We start from the raw sequence: 21,912 nt of genomic DNA on the forward strand, positions 1-21,912 counted from the left end.
GGTTTCTGTGGGTTCTGTGGGTTACTAATCTAAAAGGGGAGGAATTGTAGTGTATGTACCTTTAAGACAGAACTACTTTTACAGCTCCTGTATACTGTAGTACCGACAGTGACCACACCTGTATATAAGCCTTGCGCATGTCTCTGTACCCCCAGTCTTGAGACTACCCTCCTCCAGTAAATACCTGTTATTTGTTAAGTTATAGCATCCGTGTGGTTATTGCAAAACATCATACTCTCAGAATCACGGATCGAACAGTCTGCAGCTGGGCCCTCCAGGCCCAGAACTGGTCGAGGCCGTCCTTCAAGGGCATCTGCAGTCTCAGGTTCTGACAATCAGCAGTCTTCCAGCATCCTTGCTGCAGCCACTGAGGCCCCATTACGGGGGAGCTGTAGGGTGGGAAGGGGGGAAGTGTGCAAGGGAAGATCACCCTCGAAGGGCAAAAAGTAGGAGGTGTGACGGAATGTTGGTCAATTTTTTATTAAAGGCCGAGGTTCGTGTTCAAACTTTTGTTTAGTGTTTTGGACATTCTCTCCAGGTTGTGAGAACCAGTTATGTTAATGAATGATTTTTTGTGTTTGTTTCTATTAGTTTGTCATGAAGAAATGACACACACAGAGTTTGTAAAATAAATACGTTTTGTATTCAAAATGTACATGTTTGGTCTTTGGAATCATTGCTGCCTTGGCCGGCTTAGGGATTGCGAGTTGGTTTCATTCATGTTGTTCTCCATGGCAGAAGCCATTTCCTCAGCAAGGGCCTAGAAGCGACTTGCCATCAGCCGTTGACGGACGGCCCTTGCAGTTTCAACGTTGTGGGCCTCCCTCCCACCTTGGTGCTGCTGATGATCATCCTCCTCTTCCTCCTCCTCCTCTGGTGGTGCTCCAAGGCCTGGTGGCATTAGAAACATAGAAGATAGGAGCAGGAGTAGGCCATTCGGCCCTTCGAGCCTGCTCCGCCATTCAATGAGATCATGGCTGATCATCCAAATTCAGTACCCTGTCCCTGCCTTCTCCCCATATCCCTTGATCCCTTTAGCCTTAAGAAATATATCCAACTCTTTTTTGAATATATTTAATGAAATGGCCTCCACCGCCCTCTGTGGCAGAGAATTCCACAGGTTCACCACTCTCTGGGTGAAGAAATTCCTCCTCATTTCAGTCCTAAATGGCTTACCCCTTATCCTTAGACTATGACCCCTGGTTCTGGACTCCCCGGCCATCATAAACATCCTTCCTGCATCTAGTCTGTCCAGGCCTGACAGAATTTTATAAGTTTCGATGAGATCCCCTCTCAATCTTCTAAACTCCAGTGAGTATAAGCCCAATCGACACAATCTCTCCTCATACGTCATTCCTGCCATCCCAGGTATCAGCCTGGTGAATCTTCGCTGCACTCCTTCCATGGCAAGAACATCCTTCCTCAGGTAAGGCGGCCAAAACTGCACACAATACTCAAGGTGCAGTCTCACCAAGGCCCTGTACAACTGTAGCAAGACATCTTTGTTCCTGTACTCGAACCCTCTTGCTACGAAGGCCAACATACCATTTGCCTTCTTAATCGCCTGCTGCACCTGCATGCTTACCTTCAGCGACTGGTGCACAAGAACACCCAGGTCTCTTTGCACTTCCCCTTCTCCCAATCTATTGCTATTCAAATAATAATCTGCCTTCCTGTTTTTGCCACCAAAGTGGATAACCTCACATTTATCCACATTATAGTGCATTTGCCATGTTTCTGCCCAATCACCCAATCTGTCCAAATCGTACTGGAGTTTCACGACATCCTCCTCACAGCTTACCCTCCCACCCAGCTTTGTGTCGTCTGCAAATTTGGAGATATTACATCCAATTCCCTCATCCAGATCATTAATATATATTGTGAACAGCTGGGGTCCTAGGACCGATCCTTGAGGTACCCCACTAGTCACTGCCTGCCACTCGGAAAACGACCCGTTTATTCCAACTCTTTGCTTTCTGTCCGCCAACCAGTTCTCTATCCAAGTCAATACCTTGCCCCCAATCCCATGTGCCTTAATTTTGCATGCTAATCTCTTATGTGGGACCTTATCGAAAGCCTTCTGAAAGTCCAAATACACCACATCCACTGGTTCTCCCTTATCTATTTTACCAGTTACATCCTCAAAAAATTCCAGTAGATTAGTCAAGCATGATTTACCTTTTGTAAATCCATGTTGACTTTGTCCAATCCTGTCACTGCTTACCAAGTGCTCTGCTATTACATCTTTTTTGGCTGGGTCCTGAGGATTGCCAGGTTATGCAGCATGCAGCACACAACTATGAAGAGGGAGCTCGCTCAGGCGAGTACTGCAGGGCTCCTCCTGAGTGGTCCAGACAGCAGAACCGTTGCTTGAGCACGCCGATCGTCTGCTCAACGATGTTCCTGGTGGCGAGATGGCTCTCGTTGTACTGCAGCTCAGCAGGGGTGTTGGGGTTACGGAGCGGTGTCATCAGCCAGGTGCACAGTGGATAACCCTTGTCCCCGAGGAGCCAACCACTTGGCTGATGCGGTGCCTGGAAAAGTTCTGCCACAGCAGTCTGGCGCAGGATGAATGCATTGTGGCTGCTGCCAGGGTAGCGGGCATTGACAGCGAGTATCAGGTGTCTGTGGTCACAGACCAATTGAACGTTTAAGGAGTGGAACCCCTTGCGGTTGTGGAAATCCTCTGCATTCACATGCGGTGCCCGCAATTTTTCATGCGTGCAGTAATGGCACCCTGCACCATGGGGAAGCCCGCGATCCTCGCAAAGCCCAATGCACGTTCATGCTGTTTGGCCCGGGTCATCAGGAAAGAGATGTAGCGCATCTCCTTTTATACAGGGCATTTGTGACCTGACGGATACAGCAATGGACCGTGAACTGGGAGATATTGGCAATGTACCCAGTAGCTGCTTGAAAGGAGCTGGTGGCATAAAAGTTCAGAGCCACTTATCTTCACTGCCACCGATAGAGACGTCCTGGTCCTCAGTTGAGGCTGCAGATCTGGCTGCAGCAGGTGGCAGAGCTCAGTGACCACCTCCTTGCTGAAGCGCAGCCTGCGCAAACACTGCTCCTCAGACAAATGAATGTAGGAGAATTGTTCCCGGAATACCCTGGGAGAGTAAGGTCTCCTGTACTGAGGCCTGTTGGTCCTCCTCCGTCTGACCATGATTGCCACTCTCTCTCTGCATCTCTGTTGCCTCCGATTCTTCAGGCGCAGGACAATGCCCCAAATCAGCGCAACCCCCACAGTCTCTTGGTAATCAAAGTAATGAAGGTCAAATCCAAAAGTACCTGCAAAGCGATGCTCAGCAGCCAAAACGACTTCACACAGCGTTGACTCTCTGCAGAAGCCTCTCCTTCTCTCTCTCAGAATCACTCTGTCAGAATGAGTGGTGCAAAAATGTCTACCACAGAAAAAGCCAGGAAGAGGCCGCCTTTATATAGCGCGCCCCCCAGCCCCACACCGACTGGGAAACGTTCCAGTCTACCTGTTGTTGCTTGCGCCGCGCCTGTGTCCCTTGTTTCAGACACTGTCTACAACAAAATGCTAAAGCATCTTATCCTTCAGCCAACAAACATTGTGCTAAAGACGTATACCGGCGAACCTGTGGCCATGAGAGGCGTCATTGAGGTGACAGTTAAATTGAACGGACAGACTGCAAAACTGCCACTATATGTGGTAAAGGGAAATTACCCATCGCTACTGGGACGTGCGTGGCTAGAGAAAATCACGCTGGACTGGCCTGCAGTCCGCATGATGTCAAAAGGGGAGTCAGGTCTGACTGCAGTGTTAAACAAACATGCAGAACTCTTCAATGGGGAACTTGGGAGCATGAAAAAGATCAGCGTGAGACTGGACATTAAACCTGACAGCAAGCCGAAGTTTCACAAAGCCCGACCTGTACCCTATGCAATTAGGTCAAAGGTTGAGGCTAACTTGGAGGCTTTAGTCGAGAATGGAGTCCTGGAACCTGTGAGCATGAGCAAATGGGCCACACCCATTGTTCCTGTCCTGAAAAAGGATGGATCTGTTCGAATCTGCGGGGATTTTAAAGTGACTATTAACCCGGTGCTGTCTGTGGAACAGTACCCTCTTCCCCTCATTGATGATTTTTTTACGGGCCTGGCCGGAGGGCAAAAGTTCAGCAAAATAGACTTATGCCAGGCTTATCTACAAATGCATGTCGATGACAAATCAAAGGAGCTGCTGACAATTGTGACACACAAGGGGCTATACAGGTACTGCCGCCTTCCGTTTGGAATTATGTCGGCCCCTGCTCTATTCCAAAGGGCAATGGATCAGATTTTGAGTGGACTGCCAGGAGTCCAGTGCTACCTGGACGACATCCTTGTCACTGGGACAAATGAGGAGGATCATCTTCTGAACTTGGATGCGACACTACAACGACTGAAAGAGTACGGACTCAGAGTTCGTAAAGATAAATGTGAATTCTTTCAGTCTTCAGTTGAGTACCTGGGGCATGTGATTGACGCTACTGGCCTGCATAAGGCGCCGTCAAAGGTCAAGGCGATCGTGGAGGCCCCAGCACCCCAGAATGTGAGCCAGTTACGTTAATTTCTGGGGCTACTTAACTACTATGGGAAGTTTATTCCAGACTTAGCAACATGGCTGAAGCCATTACATCAGTTGCTATGTCAAGGCAAAACATGGAAATGGACTGAACTGTGCAATGAAGCTTTCGCCCAAGCAAAGAAAGCATTGCTGAAATCGGAGGTCCTGACACACTTCGACCCAAAGCTGCCCATGCAGCTAGCATGTGATGCATCACCATATGGTGTGGGAGCAGTCATATCCCACATCATGCCTTCGGGTGAAGAGAAACCTATTGCCTTCGCATCACGCACCTTGAACAAGGCCGAGAGTAACTATGCACAGATCGAGCACGAGGCCTTGGGAATCGTTTTTGGAATTCGAAAATTTCATCAGTACCTGTTTGGGAGAAGGTTCACACTCCTGACGGACCACCGTCCATTGACTTCAATCTTCGGGCCCCACACCGGAATTCCGTCTCTCGCTGCAAGCAGGATGCAAAGGTGGGCTTTACTGTTGTCAGGACACATATACGACATCAAATATCGCAAATCAGACTTGCACGGCAACGCAGACGGTCTCTCGAGGCTACCCTTGCCTGTTACTCCCCCAGAGCCTCGTCAGATAGACATCTTCTACTTTAGACAAGTGGAGGGAGCACCTGTCACTGCAGTTCAGGTGCGAAGGTACACCCGCAATGATCCAGTCCTGTCTGAGGTAATGGACGATGTCATTCGAGGGAGAGCTATAGGAGATTCTCCTAGTTTGAAACCTTACGTTTCAAAAAGAAATGAGCTCTCCGTCCAGTCAGGTTGTCTTCTTTGGGGACGCCGTGTCATCATTCCGCCACCTCTGAGGGAACCTATACTGCAACAACTTCATACAGGCCACAGTGGGATGGTTCGGATGAAGGAAATGGCAAGAAGCTACTTCTGGTGGCCAGGTCTCGATGGGAATATTGAGGAGAAAGCCAAAACATGTTCCCCATGTTCCACAGCTGGCAACCCTACACCTCTGGGATTGGCCTGCAGAAGTGTGGCAGCAAGTACATGTGGACTTCGCCGGTCCTTTCGAAGAGAAGATGTTTATGGTGGTTGTGGACGCTCGTAGCAAGTGGCCAGAGGTCGCTGTGATGAGGTCTACCACGGCAGAGAAAACAATTGAGAAACTTGGTGAGATGTTCAGCCGTTATGGCTCACCGGAACAACTCATAAGTGACAACGGTCCACAATTTGTATCACAGGAGTTTGCAACCTTCCTGCATGTGAATGGTGTCCAACACATCAGGTCTGCGCCCTATCATCCCTCTACTAACGGCCAGGCAGAAAGGTTTGTGCAAACTTTGAAGCACGCCTTGAAGGCATCGCAAGGTCAGGGCTCAATCCACCAATGTCTGAACAGCTTCCTGTTGTCCTGCAGGAACGAGCCGCATGCCACAACCAAAACTTCCCCCGCTTCGCTCATGATGAAGAGGCAGTTGCGGACAAATTTTGACTTACTCAAACCTCCAAGGGCAGAACAGGTTGTCCATTGTCAACAACAAGCTCAAGTTGAAAAGAGAGAGAAAAGAGCCAAGGAGAGACGGTTTCATCCAGGAGAGCACATCCTAGCTCGAAACTACAACACTGGACCGAAATGGGTTCCTGCTATGGTGATCGCGCAGATGGGCCCTGTGTCTTACACGGTTGAGACTGCTGAGGATGTCGTCTGGAGAAGACACACAGATCAACTGTTGCTAGGAGCAGAGACAGCCACAGAGGCTCCAGCGGCTGGTTGGCCTGAACTGTTTCCGGATGATACCGCAAACCAGCATCCTTTGCCACAATGCTCTTCTCCAACACAGGAAGTCAAAGAGACTGTTCCACCTGTGCAAACTCCTGACTTTCAACTGACACAGGCACCTTCTCCATCCAGGCCTGTGTCAATGCCTACTGCTGTGGAAGCCAGCGATGACCGCCGGTATCCTGTCAGAGAGCAGCGGCCTCCAAGGCGCTTGGATCTGTAGGCTTAGCGACTTACCCACAAGACTGGGGCAGAATAAACCCCAGGGTAAAGTCAGGGGTTGAGGCAGTCTACCTCTACCCTAGGTTCGTTGAGTGCATTGAAAGTAACTTACCTGTTGAGGAATACTGTGGACCTTCCATTTAAGAGGGGAGGAAATGTTATGTATTTTGTGTTCTCCTCCCACCTGTGGTGGTGCTGTCACAGGAGATAAATGGTTGGGTGTTCTCTGTTAAGTTTAGCTCTCTTTGTTCGGAACGTTCCAGAACTTCCTTTCCTTCCAATAAAGCACTTCATGTTTGAATCTCTGAGTTCTGAGTCCTAAAGACACACTGGCACTGTCCAATTCTTAAAGGGGAGTTCTGACGAATGGTTATCGACCTGAAACGTTAAATCTGTTTCTCTCTTCACAGATGCTGCTTGACCTGCTGAGTTTCTCCTGCATTTTCTGTTTTTATCTTAAAGGGGAGGGTTGATCTTGCTCTCCATCCACATCCTGCTGATTGCAGCCTTGAATCTTGGCCTGAATCTCGGCCTGGAGAGGCCTGTACATCAAATCTGCTGCAAAGAACAAAGTAGAGGCCCAGGGGAAGAGCTCAGAGTGCAGCCCCCACAGTCTCTTCTAAATCGATACAAGAAAGGGCAAATCAAAACCAACCTGCAAAGTGCTGCTCAGTACCCAAAACTCCTTCACACAGCGTTGAATCTCTCCAGAAGTCTCTCTCTCTCTCTCTCAGAATGCGTGGTGCAAAAATGTCACAACAAAAAAAGGCAGGAAGTGGTCGCCTTTAAATAGCGCTCCCCTAGTCCCTTTCTGACAGCATAACGCTCCCCTCAACCTGTCGTTGCTAGCGGCAGGCGGTACGGCAGGGGGCGCCACTCAATTTCCGGTCTGGGGTGCTAACGGGGCGTTGTGCACTCGACTGACGTCACAATCTGCCAGCGCAGGAGATCGTGGCGGTATTGTTTAGCGCCACCGCAAAATGTCCGGTCAATTTCAGGAGAGGCGCAGATATCGCCGCGCCCGGGCGCTAGTTGCTTTGCGCCCCACTTAACGCCCTCTTAAGGCGCTAACAGGTGGCGCTACCAACTGAATTTTTCCCCCTATGACTCTATGGCCGTGATCTTACCTGAAGAGGCATGTTGGGGGCAGGACTGCTGCCTTTCGGGTTCTAATTCCGCCCCCAGTGGCGTCCGACGCATGGACTCTATTTTGCGTCAATTGGCCTTGTTAAACCCACCCTGCGGGCTTGCTGGCCAATTAAGAGAAAAGCGGTGTCAGATGACGTCAGTTGATGACGTGTCATCTGCCGGTTTTCTTAAAGGAGCCACCACCATTTCTTTTTGACATGATTTTTTTCAGTGTCTGACAGCATTGAGGTGCTGAAAACACTGTCAATCACTGTACAAAGGTGAGCCCTTGCTCCCAGGCTCTCCAGTGACTCTCTCCTTGGGATAGAACAGATGGCAGCTGCAGGTGTCACTGGTGAGAGAGGTTCTCCCAATGAGGTGAGACTACACAAACACTTCAATGCTTGTCACGTATAGAAAATTCTAAACACATTAAAAATGACTTTCCCAACATTTTCTTACCTCTGCAACTCACCAGTGTTCCACTTCTGCAGCTGTCATCTATACACAGCACGCCTCACTTACCCTGGCAGGGTTTCCCGACGTTGGGAAGTCCGCAGTAGAAGTGTCAAAACTGGAAAAAGCTTCTTAACTGCCTGTTAACTACCTGTTAACAAGCAGTTAAATGGCAATAATCCTCTTCCTGCTGCCAGGAGTCGGGTCCCTGCACAAATCGGGGACCTGACACTTGGGAGGATTTATTGGAGGTGGGTTGCAAGCGGGTTCGGGACCCGCTGCCAATCTTTTTGATTTTGCCAGCAGTTCCGCCTCCAAACCCGACCCCTGAGCACCCTCAAAATCGCCCCCTATGACTCTATGACATCTCTCCACCTCTGTGCCATTTCACCTCCGTTAAAACCCTCAGCACGGTGGCATAGTGGTTAGCACTGTTGCCTCACAGCGCCAGGGACCCGGGTTCGAATCCGGCCTCGGGCGACTGTCTGTGTGGAGTTTGCACATTCTCCCCGTGTTTGCGTGGGTTTCCTCCGGGTGCTCCGGTTTCCTCCCACAGTCCAAAGATGTGCGGGTTAGGTTGATTGGCTATGATAAATTGACCCTTAGTGTTAGGGGGATTAAATATGTGGGGATAGGGTGGGATATGTGTTGGTGTAGGGGTTACGGGGATCGGGTGGGCTATGTGTCGGTGCAGGCTCGATAGGCCGAAATGGCCTCTATCTGCACTGTGGGGTTTCTGTGATTCTGTGATTACAGACCACTTCTTCGACCAAGCTTCTGGTCACACTTTCTAATATCTCTGTCTTTGACGGAGTGTCCATTTTGTTTTCTCTGTGAAGCAGCTTGCGATATTTAGCTATGTTAAAGGTGCTATATAAATGCAAGTTGTTGTAGCTGTTATTGTTGGTTGTTAGGACATGGAATTCCCCACCAGTAACAACAGTAAAACAGAATCCACAATAGCTTTCAAAAGGGAAGTGGATAAATATTTGAAGAAGGGAAATGTAAAAGGGTAGGATGAAAGGGTAGGGACTGTGTGGATAACTCTTTCAGAGAGTCAGTATCGGAATGTTATAGGGCTGACTGGCTTCTGTGCTGCAGAACTCTATTGATTAATGATTTTAAGAGTTTTTATTTCTCTCAGATAACTTAAGAAGCCCTTACCTTGTACATTCCCTGGATAACTGTCCTTATTAAATCTAGCACTTTCAACCGCTTGTAGAATTGTTTTCTTGAATTGCTGTTCAGAGACCTGCGGATACAATGCCAGCCATCCATTATTGTTCAACTCCTAATACTGAACATCAGAGAAAGCGCGAATAAATCCAGAGAATGTTCCGTTGTAAGAAGCAGAAATATCTCTGATTCCCAGCGATCAGTAACAATTGTTAAATACTATATTGTGGTGGTACCACTGGTTGTCCCTTACATTGAGACACATAATTCCCTTTAACTTACCTTACTGTATGTTTAACTTACCTTTTGGGGCCGTTGCCCTTTTAACTTACCTGTTGGGGCCATTGCCCCTTTAAGACGCGCCCTAGCGCACTGACGTCACGTCACGTACAACATGATGTGCGTGCGCCGGCACAGCCCGGCCTAGCGTCTTCGGCCTCAACGGCCAGCCGACGGGAGCGACGCGATCTTCCGTTCCCGCGGCAAGCACCGGCACAGCCCGGCCTCCCGACTTCGGCCTCAACGGCCAGCGACGCAACGACGCGCATCATGTGACGCCCTAAGCGCGGGAAACGCGAACAACGTGATGACGTCACAACACAAACGCGATGACGTCATCACGCTCCCCACAGGACTGCGAACTCAGTCCTCGTGGAGTCCCCGCTGGGACAAGACCTACACCACGGTGCTCCTACGGTCAGCCATCTTACCTGCTATCTCACCTGCTGTAATTAGCCTGTTCCTGTAAATAAACAACTTATTTATAGTTCGTCGAAGTCAAACTCTCTTATTTAGTGGCGATCTACACGAACCGCTACATTGGTGACCCAACGACGTGAGTACGGGACCTCATCAATTCCAACGCTACAATTGGTGAACCCGTATCCGTGAACGATTTTCACATTAGCAACGCGCACCTGAACCTCGTCTTCACTCAAGACGACCAACGCACAACCGACGAACAACCACGGAACAGCAACCGCCTAACACCGATTCCACCACAAGCGACCCCGTCTTTGCGAACGTCTTCACAACGGAAGCGCAGCTTGGAGGTGAGCCCGTTTTTCACGAACGATTTCACAGAGGTAGAGCACGACGAATGGCAACCGTCGTCCACCAGCGCTACAATTGGTGGGTTTGTGAACGTCTTTCACAAACGAAGCACGCTATGGAAGCATCAGCCGTTCTGCTGTTGCTACCGCAATCCAGGGAGCCACGGTCTCCCTCGTGCTTTATGACGGTAGAAGCCCCGTTCGCCGAGAACATCGATGCAGCACGTGTTCACGGTCTCCGTATTCGACTCTTCTATCGCCACACGGATCGTTCGCCTCTACGTCCAAAGCAACAGCAAGTATACATCTCTCCAAGCGCGGGGTACAGCATGTTCGGGCCCACAAGATCGGAGCGCGCCCCGCGGGGATACCACGAGGACTCAATCCCACAAAACACGAGGACGCACTCCTCGCGCACGAGGACACATCCCTCGTGAACACCGATGACTCCTTCTCCGCTGACGACGCACCAGCCCTTCAGCTTGCTGGTTGTGTTACCTACTGCACGATTCGGCGTGAACAAAAGGCGTGCCGCCCTCCCGGCTGTTTTCTCCTAAATCTACAACTGTTACAAGTGTTGCCGCCCTCCAGGCAGAGTTAACCCCTCCTGAAAGCAACAACAACCTGGACCGTTGCCGCCCTTTCTCCAGTTTTCCCTTTAACAAACGCAAACATCTACTGAAGCTGCACACATCGAGGACGGGTCCAACGGGCATCCTGCGGCAGCGATCAGCCACGTGAAAGTTGCTGGCCTCACCGATCACTGATCAACGCAGCAACTCTTCACCCTCCGTTGTGTTATCGTCGTAGCACTATGGCACGCACCGTTCCGTGCGTTCCAGCCTCCCGAAGGTTTCGCTCACCTGTCGGCGAGTTCACCGACCTCACCAGTCAAGTCCTCCTGGATTGCCCGTCGGCGTTCCTGCAGATTTCATCGGAACAAGGACTTGTTTCAACATCAACGGAGACATCGCCTGCGTCCGCCCAACCTGCCCGTCACTCTGACAAGGCCTGCTGTTTCGCACGTCTCCACGGTCCTTCGCCTGACGGATACGTTTTATTCGCCACGACGTGCATAAGGATCCGCTCACGAGCAGCATCTTCATACCTCGCCTACCAAGTCGAGACAGCACGACCGCCGTGACCACCAGCTCGTCAGACCATCTCATCCTTGGACTTTCGTTAAAGCGAATTCTGGGGGGGCCTATGTGGCGGTACCATTGGTTGTCCCTTACATTGAGACACATAATTCCCTTTAACTTACCTTACTGTATGTTTAACTTACCTTTTGCGGCCGCTGCCCTTTTAACTTACCTGTTGGGGCCATTGCCCCTTTATGACGCGCCCTAGCGCACTGACGTCACGTCACGTACAACATGATGTGCGTGCGCCGGCACAGCCCGGCCTAGCGTCTTCGGCCTCAACGGCCAGCCGACGGGAGCGACGCGATCTTCCGCTCCCGCGGCAAGCACCGGCACAGCCCGGCCTCCCGACTTCAGCCTCAACGGCCAGCGACGCAACGACGCGCATCACGTGACGCCCTAAGCACGGGAAACGCGAACAACGTGATGACGTCACAACACAAACGCGATGACGTCATCACGCTCCTCACAGGACTGCGAACTCAGTCCTCGTGGAGTCCCCGCTGGGACAAGACCTACAACACGGTGCTCCTACAGTCAGCCATCTTACCTGCTATCTTACCTGCTGTAATTAGCCTGTTCCTGTAAATAAACAACTTATTTATAGTTCGTCGAAGTCAAAATCTCTTATTTAGTGGCGATCTACACGAACTGCTACAATATCCATATTTCTGAAGGAAACGCTTGTATTGATTAAGATGGAACAACGAACAGCAAGAAGAGAAGATTGAAAAGCAGGAGAACGTTCTTCATCAATCGCGCTTTCCTGTAACATCAGACTGTTTCCTGACCCCAGTTTTGCTCGCAGTACCGGGGTCAATTTTTGTCTTTCCCGCCTGTGTGTTAATCATCGCTTGGCTGGAGGGCAGCGAGGATAATCTAGCAGAGAGGACGCCTCGCCCTTTATCACTGAGGCGGGTTCAGTTGGCCGCGTGCGATCCTTCCTGTCGGATTTTCCTCTCCACGATCGGCCGATGCTTAACGCCCAGGATAAAGGAGAAAATCGTAAATAGACAACTGATGTTTGTTTCACTTTGAAAGGTCCAGTTTCCGTTATCTTCAGAAACAAGTTGGGCGAATCGTACACGTTAAGAGTTACCAGCGCAAAGCGTCACATGACGGGATTCAGGTTCGGAGGTCAGAGTGTCTGATTGCGGCCACCGTCATTTTCCATCTGCAACGGACAGAAATTGGTGTGGCTGTGGACCAGAAATCCTGACATGAACGCCTGACACACGCAACTCTGAGCTGACACCATCAGCGCGTAAAATTTACCCCGTAACAGCCATGGCAACAGTGACAAAGAAAAGAGGACAGGTTACAATTCTGGGCAGGAGTTAAGCTGGCTTCAGCACAAATAATGGTCTTCCCTGGCTGAGTTCAAAATATCCTGTTTAGTGCTATCTAGTGGTGCTGTTATACCAGAAAGGTTTGGGCATTAAACTACCCTGTATTTAAACTGCTCTGGCCCAGTCCTGGCAGTGATGGTTTAGCTTGCAAACCTTGCTTGAATACGATTTTCACACACAGATTAAGGAGCCATGTGATATTGGTGTTTCACTCAGAAGGGTTGATTTTAGCCTCACTCACCCCCACCCTGCCCGGCAGAAACCATGTGGGCGGGGGAGATTAAGAGGGTGAGGGAGTTGGCGTCGCATTCTCGACATGTTCACGCCCCCACCATTCTTACTTGCCGCAATTCAGGCATGGGAAGGCCACCTGCCCCAGAGGAGCGGGGGCCTAATTTCAATGGCAAAGTCACGTCCTGATGACATTATTGGGGCGCGCACACCATTTTAACCGTGGGTCAAACTAAAGCCCGTTCAGTCTCGAACTCCCCAGCGAAAGCTAACGGCAGCAAGGACCCTGGCCTCAGAAGATCCAGGTAAGTCAGATTCTTTTACATTTCTAAAGATTCCTTGTGGGCCAGGAACTACAGGAGTTCTCCTCTGAGCTCCACCGGGATATCTTGGGCCTTCCCTGCCCTGGGATTCACGCCACCACCCCCCCGCGCCCCCCCCCACCTCCCTCAATCTTTACTTGGCTGGCCTACTCCAGCTCCTATTTCTTATGTTGTTAAACTGCTACTGAACGTATTAAATCAGAATTAAGCAACAAAATCTAAAAATCACACCCTTGTCTAAGCCCCTCCATGGCCTCCCCCCTCAACCAGCCTCCGCATTCTCCCCAGCCCTATCTCTTTATATTCCCTCCCAAACACTCCGTTCCTCTGAGCCCGACCTTCTGTGCGTCCCATACCTTCGTCCACCTTTGATGAGGGAGCCTTCATCTGCCTTGATGCTACTCTCTGAAACTCTCTCACTCATCCCCTCTCTGCACCTTCTCAAAGCCCATCGCCTCGACCAAGATTCCAATCACCTTCTAATCTCTCCCTCCTCAGGTCACCCTCCATTTTCTTCCACGCCTGTTTGCGAAAAGTCTTGTGACGTTCCGTTACATTAAAGAAAATGCAAGTTGAGCTAAGAGGGCACCAGAAACTATTAGGGGTTCATCTTAACCTAACTCGCAAGGTGGGAAACCCACGGGATCGGGTGGAACATTGGTTTTACATCCCGCTCAATATTCCTCTCGATTTACTTCAATGGAGAGTGAAATCGGGCGGGATAAAAAGGAACATTGCTCCCAATCCCGCCCGGCTCCCGACCGGCGAGTTAGGTTCAAATACCTCCCTTTGTCTTCGTCTGCACCATCTGACTTCAGTCCATCTTCTTTGGTTTCTTACCAGGGGATCGGGATGCCGGCTGATCATTAGGTCATTAGGTCCAGACTTGCAATGCTGTAGAAAGACATAAGCTTCATTCAGAGTCAGATTGTGTGTTTTTGTCCTATTAATTTCTAAAATCTGATCACCAGACCTACAGTAAAAGATAAAATACAAATGAAAAGTTTCACATATTTAACTAAAGGCTGATATATTTGTATCCAGACCTGCATAAATGTAAGGCAGCTAATGGGCCACTGAGCGCAGAGAAACATAAAGTGAGGTTAATACAACGGCCTATTGCATTGAGAATCCCAGTGGCTTGTCCCCTCCAATGGCAGGATGTTGGCCTAAAGCTGCTGAGCCCGTCAGGGGGGATATCGAACGAAGGTGGGAGACGGACACTATGGGGTCGATTTTCAGTGTGCCGTGAGGCGGGTTTTTAGGCGTGCGGGGGTCTAAAATCCCGAATTCGGGGGCCCCGACACCATCCCGCCCAAAACTCGCCTCCACGTAAGTTTCAAAGGAGGCGGGTACGCGCCCCGCACTGGGACCCCCCCGACCCGAGGCGGGAAGGGATTAGTGCCAATTAACTGTCTGTTAACAGGTAGTTAACAGGCAGTTTTTAGCCTAATCCCTGTTTTGAAGGTTGTCGTGTGGGATTCCCGACGGCTCCAAACCACGCCAGGTTAGAGGAGTCGGGCCGTCGGGCTGAAGGACTTGGAGGGGTCGCGATGTCGGTGTTCAAGTGAGTGATGGGTGCATGAGTGCAAAGGTAAGTGTGTTTGGTGTGTCTAAAGTGTGTAAAGAAGTTTAAATTACCTGTACTTACCTTTACAGCCTTCCTTCCTCTAGGTTTCGGGAGTCCATCACTCAGCCGGCACTGAAAGCAGAATGGCTGCGATCGGTCAAAAGTGACAGCCTTCAGCTTTCTGTGCCGGTGAGATTTCTAACTGAGTCTGTGGAGAAGGACTCAGGTTAGAAGTCAGACTGTCAGCGTTTGACAGCTTCAAGCAGCTGTGAAACATGATATTTCATCTGTCAACACATCTTGATAGATGAAATTTCAGTCTGTGACGTCACCTGTTGCTGGGTGGCCCTTAATTGGCCTGCTGAGCCTGCTGGGTGGGCTCAACAAGGTCAATCAAGTGAAAATCGCGTGGATTGGCCGCATCTCAATGGAGGCGGGACTACAACCCAAAAGTTGTAGTCCCGCCTCCTTCCTGACTTCTGAATGAAAATCCAGCCGTATGTAGTAACGTGCTTTGTCCCAGGCAGCTCATGTGCGACTCTGACCCATTCCAACACAACATTCGCAGGGGCCTGGGAATCACTTACATTTCTTCTCTTTTTGGTCGCAGGATGAGGACAAGGCAGAGGGAGATCCCAAAACAAAAGGAAGGAGGAAATAACAAGAGAACCTCCAAGTTTGCATGGCCTCGCTCACTGGCCAAATATATATCGGGAAATCACGGACTGTGCCATGTCCCGATCTCCCTTCAAGCAACACCACCAAAAACAGATTAACTGGCCATCCTGATTTGTTATTTGTGGGAGCTTGCTGTGCGCAATGTGGCTGCTGTCTTTGCCTACACAACAACAGTGACTCCACTTCAAAAATAATTTCTTGGTTGTGAGGTAATGGGATGGGTGAGAGTGGTGCTGCAGGTTAAACCGTGCAATTGCCACTGAAGGGAGAATTTCCGCCGGTGTAAATGGTAAATCTTCTGATCCACCTCCGGAATGAAGGAGCTCCAAAAAATAGCAAACATCCTGTCGGAAAACTAAACTGCAGCCCAGAAAGCATCGCTCTCCTCCCACCCCTTCAGATCCAACCCCAACCAATCCCACACCTGCCTGCGCCAGCCTCCCAAGCCAGCACAGCGATGGCGGAATAGCAGGTGAGTGCTGAATCCCTGGCATGCATCTCTTGCTTTCCCGCCCTCCTGTCAGCACAACTCCACTTTTGTGCCTTCCTCATTTCAGACACCCAAGAAATGCAGCCTGCCCAGCCAGTGGGCCAACAAGAAGAGGCAGCCTGCCTGGCCAGTGGGCCAACAAGAAGAGGCAGCCTGCCTGGCCAGTGGGCCAACAAGAAGAGGCAGCCTGCCTGGCCAGTGGGCCAACAAGAAGAGGCAGCCTGCCTGGCCAGTGGGCCAACAAGAAGAGGCAGCCTGCCTGGCCAGTGAGACCGTAGGCGGATGGATTCCATCCCGGATATTCTGGCCACAAAGGGGCTGCCTGGGATGCATCCTTCCGTCTGATTTCTCCTCTTCTGCATCTTCCTCTTCCCTCTGCCAGCGAATGTTGTAAATGTGAAATGGCAGCATAAAATGCTGGAAATATTTAGTTGCTCAGGCAGCATGTCGACCTGATATATGCGCTCTGTTTTTCTCTCCACGTACGTTGCGTGGCCTACTGAGCATTCGCATCATGTTCTGTCTTCTCAAAGGCCTTCATTTACCATCCGGGCCCTTGCAAGCATCCAGCAGCACGCCCTACACACTGAAAAAACTTTTCACATCTAATGCAGCAAGATACCATTTCAATAAAATTTTTAAAAAGTCCAAACCCTTAAATTCAAACTTACCTGAATGATGTGTGTGTCCCTTTAAGAGTTGCAGACATCGCCACTGTCAGCCTGGCGTTAACCACGGTAAACCTGGCGTGCTTAGGACCCAGTGCTGAATACAGCGCTAGGGTCAAAGTTCGGGTTGGTGACGTTAAGTCGGTGTTCCATGGCGAATGATGTCATCACGCCACCATTTCTTTTTGCAGGGCACTGCCAGTTACCAGCAGCGCAATGGGGAAGAGGATTATGGCGACCGCCACGGGAACTGCCATCAGCTGGCGAAAGAGCGGCGGCCGCCATTTTATCACCATTTCATGGCGCTACGGCGTGGCGGTGAGTTCATGAATTTCTAGCCCTAACTGTTGCTGAAAGCTCCTTGTGTTCATCAATAATCCTCTCTGCAGACTCTGCAATGCTGCTCACAGTCAGGCTGCTGAACTCCTCTGATATGGAGTACCTGCCCCACCCCCACAACCTGTTCCACCCCTCCCCACCCCTCAGTGACCCTGCAAGCTGAAATACTCTCCCCACAGCTAAACAGAATCATGTCCTAACTCTAGCTGCTTCCCACCAACAGCTTTTCATATCATTATCCCTTGTCCTTGTTTACAGGGCCTTACCCCAGCCTACCTTTGCAACCTTCTCCAACCCTATATCCCAGGCCACACACTCCTCTCTGAGTCTGGACAACTGTGTATCCTCTATCCCCCCGCCTCCGCTCCACCATTAACGGCAGAGCCTTCAGTCATCACACCCCTGCGCTCTGCAATTCTCTCCTTAAAGCCCAACTACCTCTCTCGCCATCTGCCATGTCTTCCTCTTCAACCAGGCCTCAGATGCCTTACCTAACATTCTCCAGTTCCTGCACAGTGTTCCTTCCCCCCTCTCCTTTGTGAGGCAGCATGGGTCGTTTCGCTATGTAGAAGGTGCTATATAAGTGTGATTCAGTGGGATCATTCCTTGTATGTTTTGTTAACTGTAATTCACCCAATCTTCAAAAAAAGGTGCATTGAGTTGAGTTGGGCATTCCTGTGAGTTAGTTTTCATTTAAGCTGCCGATCCCGGAGAGAGAGTGTGGATATAGATGCCAGAAGCCTGCAGGTGTGTGCACACACTGCACAATCCAATTACCAAACCAACACCATCCTCTGGGGAAAAGGAAGGAAACAGAGTGAGATTAGAGACAGTACATTTCCACCGTGACCAGCCGCAGCAGATGCTGCTTCTTAGTTTCTGCCCTGTGAAGTGAAGAGGATTAGATTTCAGCCAACAGGAAACTGAAATGTCTACGTCACAGATTTACCGCTAACATATTTCCTGTGCTATCTAACTGTCTTATATAAGTTCATCATTTCCATAAATGTAGCTGGTCATTTTCACCTGGTCACCACTTCCTGCAGAGGGGCACAGCCCAGGGTGGGGGGCTTCTGTAGAAGGTAGGGAAAGGAAAGGATTTGCATTTAGATAGCGCCTTTCAGGTCATCCCAAAATGCTTTACAGCCAATGAAGTACTTTTGAAGTGTAGCCACTGTTGTAAAGTAGGAAACGTGGCAGAAAATTTGCTCACAGCAAGCTCCCACAAACAGCAATAGGGTAATCGGTGTATTAGTGATGTTGGTAGAAGGATAAATATTGGCCAGGACACTGGGGAGAACTCCCCTGCTCTTCTTTGAATTATGCTGTGGGATCTTTTACGTCCACCTGAGGGGGCAGACGGGGTGCCGGTTTAACTTCTCATCCGAAAGACGGTACCTCCGACAGTGCAGCTCTCCCTCAGTACAGCACTGAAGTGTTAGCCTAAATTTTGTGCTCAAGTCACTCGAGTGCGAATGGAACCCACCACCTTCTGACTCGGAGGGTGAAGAGTGCTACCACTGAGCTAAGGCAAAATTACTGCCCTGGTGTGGAGCCTCATTGATGGCAGAGCTAGTCTGTGTATTTAGGGATCTGTGAATATATTTAAATTGTCTGTGTGTATACTTAGGGGTTTATATATGTATTTAACTGATCTGTGTGTATATTTAATGGGTAGTCATGGTAATGATCAGGCTATGCTCCTGGTACACAGCCCATTTGATGGGACCAGTCCCAGAGTGACTCTATCTCCTACTCATACTCGCCTCTAGCGAGGCTCTGTTCTTGACAAAATTACCCCCATAGTGCATCGTATAAATAATAGTTCACAAATTAGCATTTGCAAACGAGAATAGAAATTAATTACCGGGGTTAAAAGGTCAAGCACAATGTTTAATTTGTTCTCAGATGTGGGCAATGCTGGAATGGTCACATGTATTGTCCATCGATAGTTGCCCTGAGAAAGGTGGTGGAGGGGCTTCTCCTTCAAATTTCATAGCAATTGTATGTCCAATGGAGTGGCTTGCAAGACCATTTCCGAGAGTATGAAGCGTCAACCATGAGGCATGGGACTGGAGTCACGTGTAGGCCATACCAGGCAGGGGCAGTAGCTACCCTTCCCTGAGGGCCATTAGTGAACCAGTTGGCTTTTCATGACAATCTAGCAGTTTTTATGATCAATTTTTCTGGTGCCAGCCCAGATTTATTGAATTCAATTTCACAACTTGCCATAACCACTGGGTTACTAATCCACTAGCTCACGGTACAAACTCAGACAGCCAATGGCAAAGACTGTCCAGGTTTGGTTGGCTCATAATTTATTGCTGGAATGTTCTTTTGCTTACCTTTGTATAAAGTGATTTCCGTAATGATTCTGTCGTTAGGATTTGGTGTCTTTTGCAGGAAGAGCATGTTATCCAGCGCCGGACATGAGCAGCTTCCTCTACTGATTGTGTTAGAGCTGATTGAGCGGCTCAGATGTGCTGCTGATTGACCATGGGTGAGGCTGGGCTCCTTTAGACCAGTCCTAACTGTTATTATGATCATACCTCTCCTCACTTGCTGCATTAAAAAACAAAATAAAAACACATTGAAGGTTTGTTTTTATTGCTTTCTAATTAACAGGCTAAAATTTTACACTGTATCACGGACAGACTAACCTTAAATATTTGTATAGATTCCTCATGAGTTAATTTATTCATCAAGACTCCATTTACCTCAAGTATTTCATCTCCTACATAGTGAAAGATTGACAGTATGAATATATCTTTCTGTACAAAAGTCTTGCATCTCATGCATCTCTGTCACAGGTCAGGTGTCACAGGTCAGATGTCACAGGTCAGATGTCACGCTCAGGCATCACAGTTCAAAGTATCTGTTACATTGTTATAGTATCACGTCGTTAAATGGAACTACTTTGGTATGGAACTACTTTGGTATGGTGTAGTTATATTGCTATGTGGCACACTGTGCACGGGCAGTGCACAGTGCAGCGTCGGACATCTTGTATCACTCCGCACCATGCGGCAGCACTGTAACAAAGCAAGAATGCAGCAAAGTAAAAGCACTAACTAAAAATGAACTAAAAGTGTCTGTAATATATATAGTACTAGCTGCGGAGCCCCGCGTTGCGAGGCCAATTTTGGGGCGCTTGGTCTCCCTGCCCCTGTGTGTCCCCCCTCTCCCTGTCATGTCCTCTCCCTGTCCTATCCCTCCCTCCCCTCCTCTCCCTCCCCTCCCCTCCCCTCCCCTCCTCTCCCTCCCCTCCCCTCCTCTCCCTCCCTCCCCTCCTCTCCCTCCCTCCCCTCCCCTGTCTCCCTCCCTCCCCTGTCTCCCTCCCTCCCTCCCCTCGCCCACCCCTCCCCTCCCCCACTCCCCCACTCCCCTCTGTCCCTTTCTCCGGCCCCTCCCCCTGCCTAGCGCCTGAGGTCCGGAGCTGAGGACCCCCGCGTATCGCGCGGCTGATGGACGGCCGCTGCGGGCGGGCGGGCGGCGCATGCGCGGTCAGTGCGGGCGGCGCATGCTCGGTCAGTGCGGGCGGCGCTTGCGCGGTCAGTGCGGGCGGCGCGAGGCGGCCCGCGGGGAGCAGGCAAGACCGCCGGTGTGCCCCGTTGCCGGGGTAACGGGGGCCGTGCGAATGTGTGCCGTCGTCAAGGCGGCCGCGCAACTGGCGGCCTCTTTTTTTTAAACTCATCAGCTCTCCTCCCCCCCCGCGATTTCCCGAGGCTCTCCCCCCCCGCGATTTCCCAAGGCTCTCCCCCCCCTGCGATTTCCCGAGGCTCTCCCCCCCCCGCGATTTCCCAAGGCTCTCCCCCCCCGCGATTTCCCGAGGCTCTCCCCCCCCGATTAAATTGTTATTTAATTCCCTAACACATCATTAAAATATTTACCTTACTTCCCTAACACACTGAAAGTGTGGGGAAAAAATAGTGAAAAATCAAGATGGCGGCCACTCACCTCAGTTCAGAAGGATAAGGCCCGCCCACACACGCACCGATTGGTCGACCGGTCAGGTCACCGAAGCGTAGGATTGGTCAATCGTCGAGTCACTCGACACTCAACTGTAGGAAGGAACCCGCCGTCCGATTGGTCGACCTCGACGTCACACGGTCGCTAATGAGATGCTAATGAGCGGAAGGCTGAACGTTTTTCGGATACCACGGGCGCGGTTTTTGTCCGGCCGAAACGTAAATACGCCTATGACCGGTCCAGAATCGCAAGCTTTCTTTTGAGGCGACGCGCGCGTCGGTACGCTCTGTAACTTTCAAACGTATAGAGAACAGACAGACAGACAGACATCGGGACAGACAGAAGAGCCGCTTTATATATATAGACTAGCTGGGGTGAGCCCGGCGTTGCCGAGGCTTTTTCGAGGGCATGTTGTTGTTGGAAGAGAGAGAGAGAGCGACTGGGGGGGCGGCAGAGAGAGACTGCGGGGGGGGGGAATTATCCACTTCTAACTTTTTTAAAATGTTAAAGAGAACAAAACAAAGATTGCCGCTCTCACAAAAGGCAAACCTGAAATAAAGATGAACAAATTAAAGTTGCTTAAAAATTTAAATTTTTTATGAAAATAGATAAAATGGACACTGCAAAAAATTTAAAATAGTTTTTCAGGGTCATAACCTTTGCTTAGCAGTCAATACGCTGTTTGATTTTTTAGAGATTTCACTGATGCTGGCTCTGTTTGTTGGGGGGGGGAAGGAAGCACAGTGCAGCCGGTGGAGGAGCAGTGAATGACAGATTGCAAC

At 50.1% G+C, this 21,912-nt stretch overlaps 1 long non-coding RNA gene across 1 annotated transcript; it reads right to left on the minus strand.

Moving 5' to 3' along the window:
* Positions 1–660: 660 nt before the first annotated feature.
* Positions 661–14,368, minus strand: LOC147105930 (uncharacterized). Its single transcript, XR_015081469.1, has 3 exons — positions 14,257–14,368; positions 9,308–9,395; positions 661–891 (listed from the first exon to the last, which is right to left on the minus strand). It is a non-coding gene; the product is annotated as an uncharacterized LOC147105930 (long non-coding RNA).
* Between the last annotated feature and the right edge of the window lie 7,544 nt (positions 14,369–21,912).

This window comes from Somniosus microcephalus, chromosome 16 (genome assembly GCF_052327205.1).
Source record: "Somniosus microcephalus isolate GS21.2 chromosome 16, FLI_Smic_1.0, whole genome shotgun sequence".
In the NCBI taxonomy this organism is placed as follows: domain Eukaryota; kingdom Metazoa; phylum Chordata; class Chondrichthyes; order Squaliformes; family Somniosidae; genus Somniosus; species Somniosus microcephalus.